This window comes from Saccopteryx leptura, chromosome 3, assembly GCF_036850995.1.
Source record: "Saccopteryx leptura isolate mSacLep1 chromosome 3, mSacLep1_pri_phased_curated, whole genome shotgun sequence".
NCBI classification, from domain to species: domain Eukaryota; kingdom Metazoa; phylum Chordata; class Mammalia; order Chiroptera; family Emballonuridae; genus Saccopteryx; species Saccopteryx leptura.
Genome location: NC_089505.1, coordinates 124,606,531 through 124,620,365, shown reverse-complemented (window position 1 = coordinate 124,620,365; position 13,835 = coordinate 124,606,531). Strand labels below are relative to the sequence as shown.

Below are 13,835 nucleotides of genomic sequence, written 5' to 3'. Positions count from 1 at the left end.
GTTTTCACTAATTTTCTGTAAAACTAGTGTTTCCTATGTACCTTAAATTTGAGAACCATTGGTTTAGTAAAAAGTACATAGGCTTTAAAAATAGATAGACCTAAATATTAAACCTGATCCAGTCCCTGACAAGCTGTATACGACAGGCAAATTATGTAGCCTCAAGTTCAAGTCTGTTTCCCCATATGTCAAATGGAAATAATAATACTCTACAAGAAACAGTGTGTGTAAAATGACTAATCCAGGGGTCTCAAACTCAACTCAGCATGTGGGCCACAGAGCAAGATCACAGCCGTTCGGCGGGCCGCACTAGGTCTACAAAAGGCAACTGTTACGCAACACTTTTCTCACTGCAGTTGAAAACAAAAAAAAATCAGTACAACAAGCACAATCGTACATGCAGTTTACTCAGTGTCACAAAACGACCAGAAACTGTAGTTCGCATCACAACTGCTGTTAACTAAGCTAATATCTAGCTAGGATGCTAGAGAAATGAAAAATACAAGTAGGCCCCTAGGTTTACTTAATTTTATCCAAAATATTTTGAACTTCGTGGATTAGTCTGCGGGCCGCACAAAATTGTTCGGCGGGCCGCATGCAGCCCGTGGGCCGCGAGTTTGAGACCCCTGGACTAATCCATAATAGATCCTCATATTTATTGACTTCCTTTCCAAGCTTATACTTTTATCTCCTACAATTAGTGAGAAAAGGAGATTATGTCTTATACTCATCCTACTGTTTCCAGTTTCTAACACAAAGCCTAACATATAGTAGGTATGCATACATGTATTATAAATGTATAAATGAATTAATGAATGAATTTTACAGGGAGAGACCAGAGGTCAGGAGACCTATTATGAGACTAATGCTATAGTCTAAGCTGGAGATAACAAGGGTCTGAACCAGAGGCATCATGCTTGAAGAATGTGGTTTTATTCTAGGTTACCAGGCAGTAAGAAGATTTTCTCTGGGTTGAGATAGCCATAACATAAACTCTCACAAGCTAGCCTGCTTCCTCTAAAGCAGACACTTAAACAGCAGTCCATCATGTGAAACCCTGCCACTAAAGAAATTAGCAAACCAGTCTCAAATCCAGCTTTTCAACTCACTCCCACATACCACTCTATCCAGATGAAAAAGAACCTTTTCTAAACACCTCCACCGGAAATTCCAGAGACTTACACTCTAGCAAAGCAAGATAATCTTAGGACTTGGAAATTACTAGCTACTTGTGAATTCGTCTCTCTGTTTTTTATAGCCCTATGATGGACTATCTTGAAATGTCTCTGTTTAAAATTTTTGTTAACTAGAGTTTAAAATGTAACCAGATTTCTAACACTTAGGCTCAGTCTTTGATATAATAGGTATCAAACCTGGTGTTTTTCGGTATGTAACTTGAAAGAATGTTGAGTGTCGGGTTTGCCATAATCCTATTTCACTGTTTTTGAGCAGTTCATTAATGATTTTACAGGCAAATCAGTTTAACAGATATAAATATATAATGCAAATTTCTCACTCATTAGAATTTCTAAGGACCTATGAAGGAAGTACCAGGCACTGCTTGGGACTTGGGACACAGAGCTAAAAAAAAAGAAAAAAAAAAAGTTCTCTTCTTTTTGTATAGGGTCTAAAAAGAAAAATAAACATGTAAAAAGGTAATGACAACACTGCAGGATAATACAAGGCTGGTGTTACCTGTACAGTCATCCCTCACCATATCACGTTTCACTTTCTGCAGTCTCATTGTATCGCAGATTTTTAAGTTGTATACTGTATATCTAATTTTGTATCATGGACTTTTCACTGTATCATGGGATTTTGCGGTACAAATATTGATCGACTTACACCTATGCAACTTACAACCATTTGACTTTACGACCACAATTGCTAGCCACGACTGCTCCGCATCTGGCAGCACAAATGTTGCCCAGCTGGGCGTATGACAATGCGGACCAGCTTCCGGCAGCACTACCATCTCCGCGTGCACCATTTCAACTGTTATCCCAGACTCAGTACAGCAATTTGTGTTTTGTGTCTTGGATATTTTTCATCAAACCCCTCCCAAGATGTCTACCAAGAGGAAATTGTCTTTGCAAATATTAAACCAGTTGTACTGGTAATGCAGTGTTTTACTTAAACCTGACTAATGTAAAAATAAAATGGTGTAGAGATGATACAAATGGCATAAAATAAACAAAGAAAATTATGATATATAACAATAATGAAAGAAAATTATGATAAAATATGACTTAAAGATCTTTATAACATCATTTCACAGTACTATACATATAGCCTACTCAACTTACGACCAAATTGTGTTGGAACCAATCGTGGTCGTAAGTCGATTACTAGCTGTATATAGGTATTTTTATATATTTATTATTTTAATTTGTGTGGTAAAATAAGCATTTTCTAGTCTAAAAAAATTGAAAATATTAAAAATATAAAATATTAATTAACACATTAAAAGAATATTAAATCAAAATACATAGCGTAGAATTTTATATGTTGTTAAAATTACATAGGTTTAAGAGTGTAGAAAGTGTTTAAGAGCTTAGGAAGTACTTATAAGAGTGTGGGAAAGGTTAATAACAGTGTGGGAAAGGTTTATAAGAGTGTAGGAAGGGTTATAAAGCCTTAAATATATATATATATATAAATAATAAAATAAATATAAGGTCACTACTTTGCAGATTTTCACCTATTGCGGGGGTTCTAGAACCTAACCTCCACAATAGACAAGGTACCACTGTCTCCTTTCCTTACCATCATCTTGCTCTTCTCTATGGAGAGTCCATTCATAATAAAAGAAAAGCCCTGGCCAGTTGGCTCAGCGGTAGAGCGTCGGCCTAGCGTGCAGAGGACCCGGGTTCAATTCCCGGCCAGGGCACACAGGAGAAGCGCCCATTTGCTTCTCCACCCCTCCGCCGCGCTTTCCTCTCTGTCTCTCTCTTCCCCTCCCGCAGCCAAGGCTCCATTGGAGCAAAGATGGCCCGGGATGGCTCCTTGGCCTCTGCCTCAGGCGCTAGAGTGGCTCTGGTCGCAACATGGCGATGCCCAGGAGGGCATCGCCCCCTGGTGGGCAGAGCATCGCCCCTGGTGGGCGTGCCGGGTGGATCCCGGTCAGGCGCATGCGGGAGTCTGTCTGACTGTCTCCGTTTCCAGCTTCAGAAAAATGAAAAAAAAAAAAAAGAAAGAAAATAAAACTTATATTTGTTTTTCCTGTTCATTTCTTGCAGCAAGTGAAAATAGTATGTTCCTTGCAGCAAATGGAAATAGTGTATTCCAAGTGAAAATCATTCCGTGACTATCTCGTACACTGATCCAAGGACTCTTTTTAATGTCTGGAAGGAAGAAAATTTAGGAGGGGAAAAACACAATGAGCATTTAGGTTGAAGAGAAGTGAAATGACAGAAAGCTCTAGATGAGGCACCAGGTAGCCTGCATTCTAACAAGCTGTGTGACCCTGGGAAACTCACTTAAACTTTCTGAGTCTCAGTTTACTCATCTCTAAGTGAGTAAAAAAGTCCTTTCCTGGACAACTGAATTAGTGTATCACATGTGAAAGTGCTTTGTAAACTTTGAAATAGAAGACTTTAAAGTGTTAAAAGTCTTAGATTAAAATATAGGGCGGAAATTCATTAATACTGCATTTTCCTTTGCAAATACTTAGTTAATGGCAGCTTTGATTAACAGGGAAACGAGCTTTTTACATGTTAAAAACCATTGGGGATGAGAACTTCTAAGTTATTCCTAATTTCATTTAACAAAATGATCATTTCTTTTTTTTTTTGTACTGAAGCTGGAAACGGGGAGAGACAGTCAGACAGACTCCCGCATGCACCCAACCGGGATCCACCTGGAACGCCCACAAGGGGGCGATGCTCTGCCCACCAGGGGGCAATGCTCTGCCCCTCCTGGGCGTCGCTCTGTTGCGACCAGAGCCACTCTAGCGCCTGGGGCAGAGGCCAAGGAGCCATCCCCAGCGCCCGGCCCATCTTTGCTCCAATGGAGCCTCGGCTGCCGGAGGGGAAGAGAGAGACAGAGAGGAAGGAGAGGGGGAGGGGTGGAGAAGCAGATGGGCGCTTCTCCTGTGTGCCCTGGCTGGGAATCGAACCCGGGACTTCTGCACGCCAGGCCGACACTCTACCACTGAGCCAACCGGCCAGGGCCAAAATGATCATTTCTTTCAGTCTGGAATCTTGAGCACATTTTAGAGCACAGTCCCACCATATGTTCCTCTATTTAGTTCTCACAGCCTAGGTCACCCAAAAGTAGAGCAAGCTTAAGGGCTTGCCCTAAACATCATACTAAAGAGTCCTCCCTCAAATTAGCCCCCACAACCTGCAACTTTGAATGTGATTACCTAAAGGCAGACAAAGCACTTATGGAATAAGCAGAGTAGTTTCACCAAATAAACAGGAAGAGAGAGAGAAAGAGCAATACCTTTTTGAATTTGATATTTCAAAAAAATCAAAATCAGAGTTTGGTCAGACTTCTTAGACTTATTTTACAGTATAGCATTACTTTTTCTTCTAAGTTGTAAATGTTGCATAATATGTGCTTAGGACCTCTAAATATTCTCATTTTTAGCCCTGTGACAACTCTCAGAGCCCTGGTATACAGAGTCAGTGGTTTGGGTGGAATACAGCAGTCAACCAGGGCACAAGGGAAGATGCTTCAGAGCCCTGAGGCTTGTGTTCATGTAATTGTTTATGAGCCTTTCCCTGCTTCCCCTCCTCTACCATTGTCAATTTACCTATAGAAAAATGCTGCTATTAATGAGTGGTGATTTATCTTAAGTCCTCCCTAGGCAGTCCTTAGAAGAAATTCAGAGAAATGCAACTGTTTGGCCAAGGTTACACATCTAGTTACTAGAAAGAAGAGGATTGATATTAGGATGATGGTGGTGGTGATGATTTGAATAACTTTTATAAAGTACCCCCTGCAGCTCCAGATACTATTGCTAGGTGATGTGTATTCATCATTTCATTTCACCCTCCCAATAATTCAGTTAAGAGTTACTTTTCCCATTTTAGAGATAAAATTAATCAGCAATGAAGAGGTCAAGGAACATGCTCAAGGGCCCTGGCTGGATAGATCAGATGGTTAGAGCATCATCCAGAAATAGAGGTTGCTGGTTCATTCCCTGGTCAGGGCACATACAGAAACAGATCAGTGTTCTTTATTTCTCTCTCCTTCTCCCTCTCCCTCTCCCCCTCCCTCCCTCTCTCTCTAAAATCAATTAAAAAGCAAAAAAAAAGAAAGGAACTTGCCCAAAGACACAGAAATGAAGTGACAGACCTAGAACTTAAACCAAATCTGTCTGTGTTTGAAGCCCAGGACCTTTTCCCTGTACGGTTCTGCCATCAGGATGGAACAATGACTAGGAGCCAAGTTATTTGGCTGGAAGATGAGGGTCCTGGCTGCAGCACACCGTGGAGCCAGTGCTGTCAGGCAGCACTTCTTTTGAATGCCAATTCAACACACCTTTTCAAGCAGTGCCCTCATCATTTATACTTCAAGTGCAGAAAAATGGAAATGTTCCTCTCCCTTCTTTCACTACAGAGAGCTTTGTTGTTACTTAGGTCGTGGCTCAGTAGCTGTCAAGATAGCAACTCAGGTGACTTTCTACTGAAATTTTGATACTTGGAATCTTATTTAAGAAGAAATTTACATAACCCAAAATTAAACAATTTAAAGTGTACAATTCACTGGCATCTTAACACATTCATAATGTATCTCTATATATACTGCTCACAAACATTAGGGGATATTTTATTGCTTCATATTCATTTTGAAATATCCCCTAAATTTTGTGAGCAGTATAGTTAGAACAGTTTCTATCATATAAGTAAGCATTCACTAAATGTTTACTACTAATAATCTATCAAGTGCAACTTGGTGGTGTTAACTTATGCTGGAAATTCAGAGATTAATAAAACAGTATTTCTGCCCTCTTAAGTGCTCAGTCTGGTAAGAGAGACAAATATGTACATGTATAATTATAATAATACAGTGTGGCCCTGGCCGGTTGGCTCAGCGGTAGAGTGTCGGCCTAGCGTGCGGAGGACCCGGGTTCGATTCCCAGCCAGGGCACACAGGAGAAGCACCCATTTGCTTCTCCACCCCTCCGCCGCGCCTTCCTCTCTGTCTCTCTCTTCCCCTCCCGCAGCCAAGGCTCCATTGGAGCAAAGATGGCCCGGGCACTGGGGATGGCTCTGTGGCCTCTGCCCCAGGCGCTAGAGTGGCTCTGGTCGCAACATGGCGACGCCCAGGAGGGGCAGAGCATCGCCCCCTGGTGGGCAGAGCGTCGCCCTCTGGTGGGCGTGCCGGGTGGATCCCGGTTGGGCGCATGCGGGAGTCTGTCTGACTGTCTCTCCCTGTTTCCAGCTTCAGAAAAATGCAAAAAAAAAAAAAAAAAATACAGTGTGACTGGGACATAGAAGTGAAGTCATTTCAACCCAGGGGTGGAGGGATCACATGTGAATGCCTAGACACTTAAATTGGGCCTAAAAAATGGGTGTGATTTAGCATGAAGAAGTGATGAAGAGTATTCCAGGCCAAAGATAAGGGTGTACAAAGACATGAAGGCATGCAAAGCCTGGTCTGTTCAGGGAGCGATGAGAGGGTTGGTATAGCTAGAGCATAGAACATGTGGAAGGGAGAAGTGGGCCAGCTTCAGCCCAAAGACATAGTTTGCTGACCTTTCACAGTTTGTGATTGAAAGTAAGCTTCCTTGTCCTATTTTATCTTTGTACTTCCAGAAAGGCGTCTTGACTGGAGAAGTGGCCACAGAATTTAGTATTTATATTTTATCAAAAACCATTACATCATCTTTGTTACATGCCAGCACGCACGTGCACACGCGCACACACACACACCAAAAAATCTCCAGAGCATTAGCTAGACTTCCCATGTAACAGGGCTGCCATATTGGAGAGGAAATATATTTTGTCTTTCTCTGTTATCTTTCAGAGTATATGCGCTCAGGAGACATGTTCCTGTGTGAGCAATCACCATGTCCATTTGGGAACCTGTTTGGGGAATCTGTTCAAAAGCACAGGTCTTATCTCCTAAACTTCTGTCTGGTTGCTAAAGGATTAGATCCTAGTCCTAGTATTTAACCATTCTTCTGCAACATTGTGGCTGAACTTTCTCCATTTGTGGCTTTCCTAAAAACTAATCCATTTCTGTTAGAAATTTTCATTAAAATTGTAGAATCTGATAAAGGACATCTATAAAAAAACCTATAAGCTAACATTTTACTTCTGGGTGAAAGTCTGAATGTCTTCCAGCTAAGATCAGGAAAAGTGCAGGGATGTCTGTTCACATCACTTCTATTCACCATTGAACTGGAGATTCTAACCAGTCTAATAAGCAATGACTTTTCATTCCCTGTCCCCTTAGTTCCTGGTAACCTTTAATCTACTTTCTATCTCTGTGAATCTGCCTATTTTATGTACTACATATAAGTAAAAACATACAATATGTGTCTTTTGTGTTGGCTTATTTCACTTAGCACAGTCTTTTAAATTTTATCCATGTTATAGTATATATCAGAACTGCATTATTTATTTATATTTATTTTTTGTGTGTGAGAGGAGAGGAGACAGAGACAGACTCCCTCAGGTGCCTCAACCGGTATCCATCTGGCAAGCCAACTAGGGGGCATGCCGGGTGGATCCCGGTCGGGCGCATGCGGGAGTCTGTTTTGTATTTTTCTGAAGCTGGAAACGGGGAGAGACAGTCAGACTTGGCTGCGGGAGGGGAAGAGAGAGACAGAGAGGAAGGTGGGGGTCGGGGGTGGAGAAGCAAATGGGCGCTTCTCCTATGTGCCCTGGCCGGGAATCGAAACCGGGTTCCCCGCACGCTCTAGCACTGAGCCAACCGGCCAGGGCCAAAAGTTTTAAATTTTGATGAAGCTCTACTTACTTTTTTTTATTTTAATGCCTCTGCTTCCAGTGTGATACTTAATAAATTATTGATCCAAGGTATGAAGATTTTTACCAATATTTTCCTTTAATAGTTTACTAGTTTTGACATAATTTTTAGGTCTTTGATCTGTTTTGAGTTGATTTTTTAAAATATGATATAAAATGAATGTTCAGGTGTGTTTTTTTTGCATCTGGATATCAAGCTTTCCTAGAACTATTTGTTGGAAAAAAATTCTTTATTCATTGAATGGTCTTGGCAGCCTTATCAAAACTCATTTTGCCACCTGATCAGTGGTGGCACAGTGGATAGAGAAAGCATCGACCTGGTATGCTGAGTTCCCAGGTTCAAAACCACGAGGTCGCCAGCTTGAGTATGGGACCATCAACATGACTCTATGGTTACTGTCTTGAAGCCCAAGGTTGCTGACTTGAGCAAAAGGTCACTGGCTCGGAAGGAACCCTCTGGGTCAAGGCACGAATGAGAAGCAATCAATGAACAACTAAAAATAGTGCCGCAACCACAAATTGATGCTTCTCATCTCTCCTCCACCCCCCACCCCCACCCCAGCAAAAAAGAAGAAAAGTCATTTCACCATACATGAGAGAGTTTATTTCTAGGGTCTCTATTCTACTGCATTGGTCTACATATCAGTCCTTGTGTCAGTACCATAATGTTTTAATTACCATAGCTTTATAGTACATTTGGAACCAGGAAATGAGAGTCCTCCTAACTTTGTTCTTTTTCAATATTTTTTTTTTTTTGGCTATTTGGGGTCCCATGAGTTTTAGAATGGATTTTTCTGTTTCTGAAACATCATTGGGGTACACACAGTTGTTTCTTAGAGAGATGTAAATAGTAATAAATACTGTCTGTTAAATTACCTAAACTCTAATTTATAATTCTCTTCATTGCTTTGTGTAGATCCAGATTTCCATCTGGTATTTTTCTTCTCTATGAAGGACTTTTAAACTTTTACAATATTATACATCCTGGCAGTTAATTCTTTTCACTTTTGTATATCTGAAAGTCTTTATTTCACCTTCAGTTTTCCTTTTTTTTTGCCATTTTTATATAGATCCTTTATTTATTCTTAATTAGTTTTTAATCTCTTTTTTCTTTTTTTTTAATTTTTATTAATTTTAATGGAGTGACATCAATAAATCGGGGTGCATATGTTCAAATAAAACATGTCCAGGTTATCTTGTCATTCAATTATGTTACATATCCATCACCCAAAGTCAGATTGTCCTCCGTCACCTTCTATCTAGTTTTCATTGTGTCCCTACCCCTCACCCTCCCCCTCCTCCCCCCCCCCCAACCACCACACTCTTGTCCATGTCTCTTAGTCTCGTTTTTATGTCCCACCAATGTATGGAATCATGCAGTTCTTGGTTTTTTCTGATTTACTTATTTCACTCCATATAATGTTATCAAGATCCCACCATTTTGTTGTAAATGATCCAATGTCATCATTTCTTATGGCTGAGTAGTATTCCATAGTGTATATGTGCCACATCTTCTTTTTTTTGTTTGTTTTTGTTGGTTTTTTTTCTCTCTCTATTTTCTGAAGCTGGAAATGGGGAGGCAGTCAGACAGACTCCCGCATGCGCCCGACCGGGATCCACCCGGCATGCCCACCAGGGGGCGATGCTCCGCCCATCCGGGGCATTGCTCTGACGCGACCAGAGCCTCTCTAGCGCCTGGGGCAGAGGCCACGGAGCCATCCCCAGCACCCAGGGCATCCTTGCTCCAATGGAGCCTTGGCTGCGGGAGGGGAAGAGAGAGACAGAGAGGAAGGAGAGGGGGAGGGGTGGAGAAGCAGATGGGCGCCTCTCCTGTGTGCCCTGGCCGGGAATTGAACCCGGGACTTCCGCACACCAGGCCGACGCTCTACCACTGAGCCAACTGGCCAGGGCCGTGCCACATCTTCTTTATCCAGTCATCTATTGAAGGGCTTTTTGGTTGTTTCCATGTCTTGGCCACAGTGAACAATGCTGCAATGAACATGGGGCTGCATGTGTCTTTACGTATCAATGTTTCTGAGTTTTGGGGGTATATACCCAGTAGAGGGATTGCTGGGTCATAAGGTAGTTCTATTTTCAGTTTTTTGAGGAACCACCATATTTTCTTCCATAATGGTTATACTACTTTACACTCCCACCAACAGTGGATGAGGGCTCCTTTTTCTCCACAGCCTCTCCAACATTTGCTATTACCCGTCTTGTTGATAATAGCTAATCTAACAGGTGTGAGGTGGTATCTCATTGCAGTTTTGATTTGCATTTCTCTAATAACTAATGAAGATGAGCATCTTTTCATATATCTGTTGGCCATTTGTATTTCTTCCTGGGAGAAGTGTCTGTTCAGGTCCTCTTCCCATGTTTTTATTGGATTGTTTGTTGTTGAGTTTTATAAGTTCTTTGTATATTTTGGATATTAGGCCCTTATCTGAGCTGTTGTCTGAAAATATCATTTCCCATTTTGTTGGCTGTCTGTTTATTTTGTTGTCAGTTTCTCTTGCTGAGCAAAAACTTCTTAGTCTGATGTAGTCCCATTCATTTATTTTTGCCTTCACTTCCCTTGCCTTTGGAGTCAAATTCATAAAATGCTCTTTAAAACCCAGGTCCATGAGTTTAGAACCTATGTTTTCTTCTATGTACTTTATTGTTTCAGTTCTTATATTTAGGTCTTTGATCCATTTTGAATTAATTTTAGTACAAGGGGACAAACTGTAGTCAAGTTTCATTCTTTTGCATGTGGCTCTCCAGTTTTCCCAGCACCATTTGTTGAAGAGGCTTTCTTTTCTCCATTGTGTGTTACTGGCCTCTTTATCAAAAATTATTTGACCATATATATGTGGTTTTATATCTGGACTTTCTATTCTGTTCCATTGGTCTGAGTGTCTATTTTTCTGCCAATACCAAGCTGTTTTGATTGTCGTGGCTCTATAATATCGTTTGAAGTCAGGTATTGTAATGCCCCCAGCTTCATTCTTTTTCTTTAGGATTGCTTTGGCTATTCGGGGTTTTTTATACTTCCATATAAATCTGATGATTTTTTGTTCCATTTCTTTAAAAAATGTCATTGGCATTTTGATAGGAATTGCATTAAATTTGTATATTGCTTTGGATAATAGGGCCATTTTGATTATATTTATTCTTCCTATCCAAGAACAAGGAATATTTTTCCATCTCATTGTATCTTTTTTGATTTCCCTTAACAATACTTTGTAGTTTTCATTATACAGGTCCTTTACATTCTTTGTTATGTTTATTCCTATGTATTTTTTTGTTGTTGTTGCAATTGTGAAGGGGATTGTTTTTTTGAGTTCGTTCTCTAATATTTCATTGTTGGCATATAGAAAGGCTGTGGACTTTTGTATATTAATTTTGTATCCTGCGACCTTGCTGTATTGGCTTATTGTTTCTAGTAATCTTTTTGTGGAGTCTTTGGGGTTTTTGATGTATAGGATCATATCATCCGCAAAAAGTGATACCTTTACTCCTTTTTTGATATGGATGCCTTTTATTTCTTTGTCTTGTGTGATTGCTCTGGCTAGAACCTCTAGCACCACGTTAAATAAGAGTGGAGAGAGTGGACAACCCTGTCTTGTTCCTGATTTAAGGGGGAAAGCCTTCAGTTTTATGCCATTTAATATGTGTTAGCTGATGGTTTATCATATCTGGCCTTTATCGTGTTGAGATATTTTCCTTCTATACCCATTTTGTTGAGTGTCTTAAACATAAAATTGTGTTATATTTTATCGAATGCCTTTTCTGAATCTATTGATAAGATCATGTGGTTTTTGTTCTTTATTTTGTTGATATGGTGTATTATGTTAACCATTTTACATATGTTGAACCACCCTTGAGATTCTGGGATGAATCCCACACGATCATGATGTATTATTTTTTTAATATGCTGTTGTATTTGATTTGCTAGTATTTGTTCAGTATTTTCGCATCTGTATTCATTAGAGATATTGGTCTGTAGTTTTCTTTTTTTGTGCCGTTCTTGCCAGGTTTTGGTATGAGGGTTATGTTGGCCTCATATAATGTGTTTGGAAGTATTGCTTCTTCTTCAATTTTTTGGAAGACTTTAAGTAGAATAGGAACCAAGTCTTCTTTGAATGTTTGATAGAATTTACTAGTATAACCATCTGGGCCTAGACTATTATTTGGGGGAAGGTTTTTAATAGTTTTTTCTATTTCTTCCCTGCTAATTGGTCTGTTTAGGCTTTCTGCTTCTTCTTGACTCAGTCTAGAAAGGTTGTATTGTTCTAGGAATTTATCCATTTTTTCTAGATTGTTGAATTTAGAGGCATATAGTTTTTCATAGTGTTCTATAATAATTCTCTGTATATCTATGATATCTGTGGTGATTTCTCCTCTTTCATTTTGAATTTTGTTTATATGAGTCCTTTCTCTTTTTTCCTTGGTGAGTCTTGCCAAGGGTTTGTCAATTTTGTTGATCTTTTCAAAGAACCAGCTCCTTGTTCTATTAATTTTTTCTATAGTTTTTCTGTTCTCTATTTCATTTATTTCTGCTCTGATTTTTATTATCTCCTTTCTTCGGCTGGTTTTGGGTTGTCTTTGTTCTTCTTTTTTAGTTCCTTAACATATGAAGTTAAGTGGTTTACTTGGGCTCTCTCTTGTTTATTCATATAGGCCTGAAGTGATATGAACTTCCCTCTTATCACTGCTTTTGCTGCATCCCATAGATTCTGATATGTCGTATTGTCATTTTCATTTGTCTGTATATATCTTTTGATCTCTGCGCTTATTTCTTTTTTGACCCATTCATTTTTTTAAAGTATGTTGTTTAGTTTCCACATTTTTATGGGGGTTTTTTCCTCTTTTTTGCAGTTGAATTCTAGTCTCAAGGCTTTATGATCAGAAAATATGCTTGGTACAATTTCAGTTTTTCTGAATTTGCTGATGTTATATTTGTGGTCCAACATATGGTCAATTCTAGAGAATGTTCCATGTACATTAGAGAAAAATGTATACTCTGTCGCTTTGGGATGAAATGTCCTGTAGATGTCTATCATATCCAGGTGCTCTAGTGTTTTGTTTAAGGCCAATATGTCTTTATTGATTTTCTGTTTGGATGAACGATCTAGAGCCGGCAGCGGTGTATTGAGGTCTCCAAGTATGATTGTATTTTTGTCAGTTTTTGTTTTAAGGTCAATAAGTAGCTGTCTTATATATTTTGGTGCTCCTTGGTTTGGTGCATATATATTTAGGATTATTATGGGGACCTGAAGATGGCAGCGGAGTAAGCAGACGCACAGACACCCAGCTCTCACCACCAAACTGGAATACAAATTAATTTAGGAAAAATCAGCATGAAAAACCAACACTGGACTACAAGAACAGGTCTCAAAAACCAAGGAGCAAAGAAGAAGCCACAACAAACCTGGTAGGGAGCACCTGAATCTCCCCTGCTTACAGGAACAGAAGGGGGGGTTGAGGCTGAGAGCCCAGAGGGGATCTCACTCCACGGAAAAGAGCAGAAAATACTGCTCACAGCCACTTGCCTGGCAACCAAGGAGCGAGGTGTGTTGAAAAGACCAGCTTATCTCGCAAGTGGAAAGGAGAGAGAGAGGGAAAGACTGTGAGGGGCTAAGGAATGCAGGAAACGACCTAAAAAAGCTGACTCATCCATGCTGGAGGTGGCCATAGCTGGGGGAGGGACTGATCCTTCCACAAAACAGTACTGAATTGCTTCTGGATCATAGATCTCCAGACATCTCTCCAACTCCAATCAGCGCAACAAGACACAGCTGAAAACAAGAATTGAGGAGGAGGGGCAGTAACTCAAGTCTCCATGGAGATCTGAGATACACCTCCCCCTACTGAAGCTGAGAAAATACCCTGCCCCCAGAGAGATTAGTT

General features: G+C 40.2%; 1 protein-coding gene and 1 non-coding gene across 2 annotated transcripts in view; one reads left to right on the top strand and one right to left on the bottom strand.

Annotated features, from left to right (window-relative positions):
• Window positions 1-13,835, top strand: part of FAF1 (Fas associated factor 1) — a 495,805-nt gene that overhangs the window by 406,973 nt on the left and 74,997 nt on the right. The window lies entirely within an intron of this gene.
• On the bottom strand, window positions 9,779-9,854 carry TRNAT-GGU (transfer RNA threonine (anticodon GGU)). Its single transcript has one exon. It is a non-coding gene; the product is annotated as a tRNA-Thr (tRNA).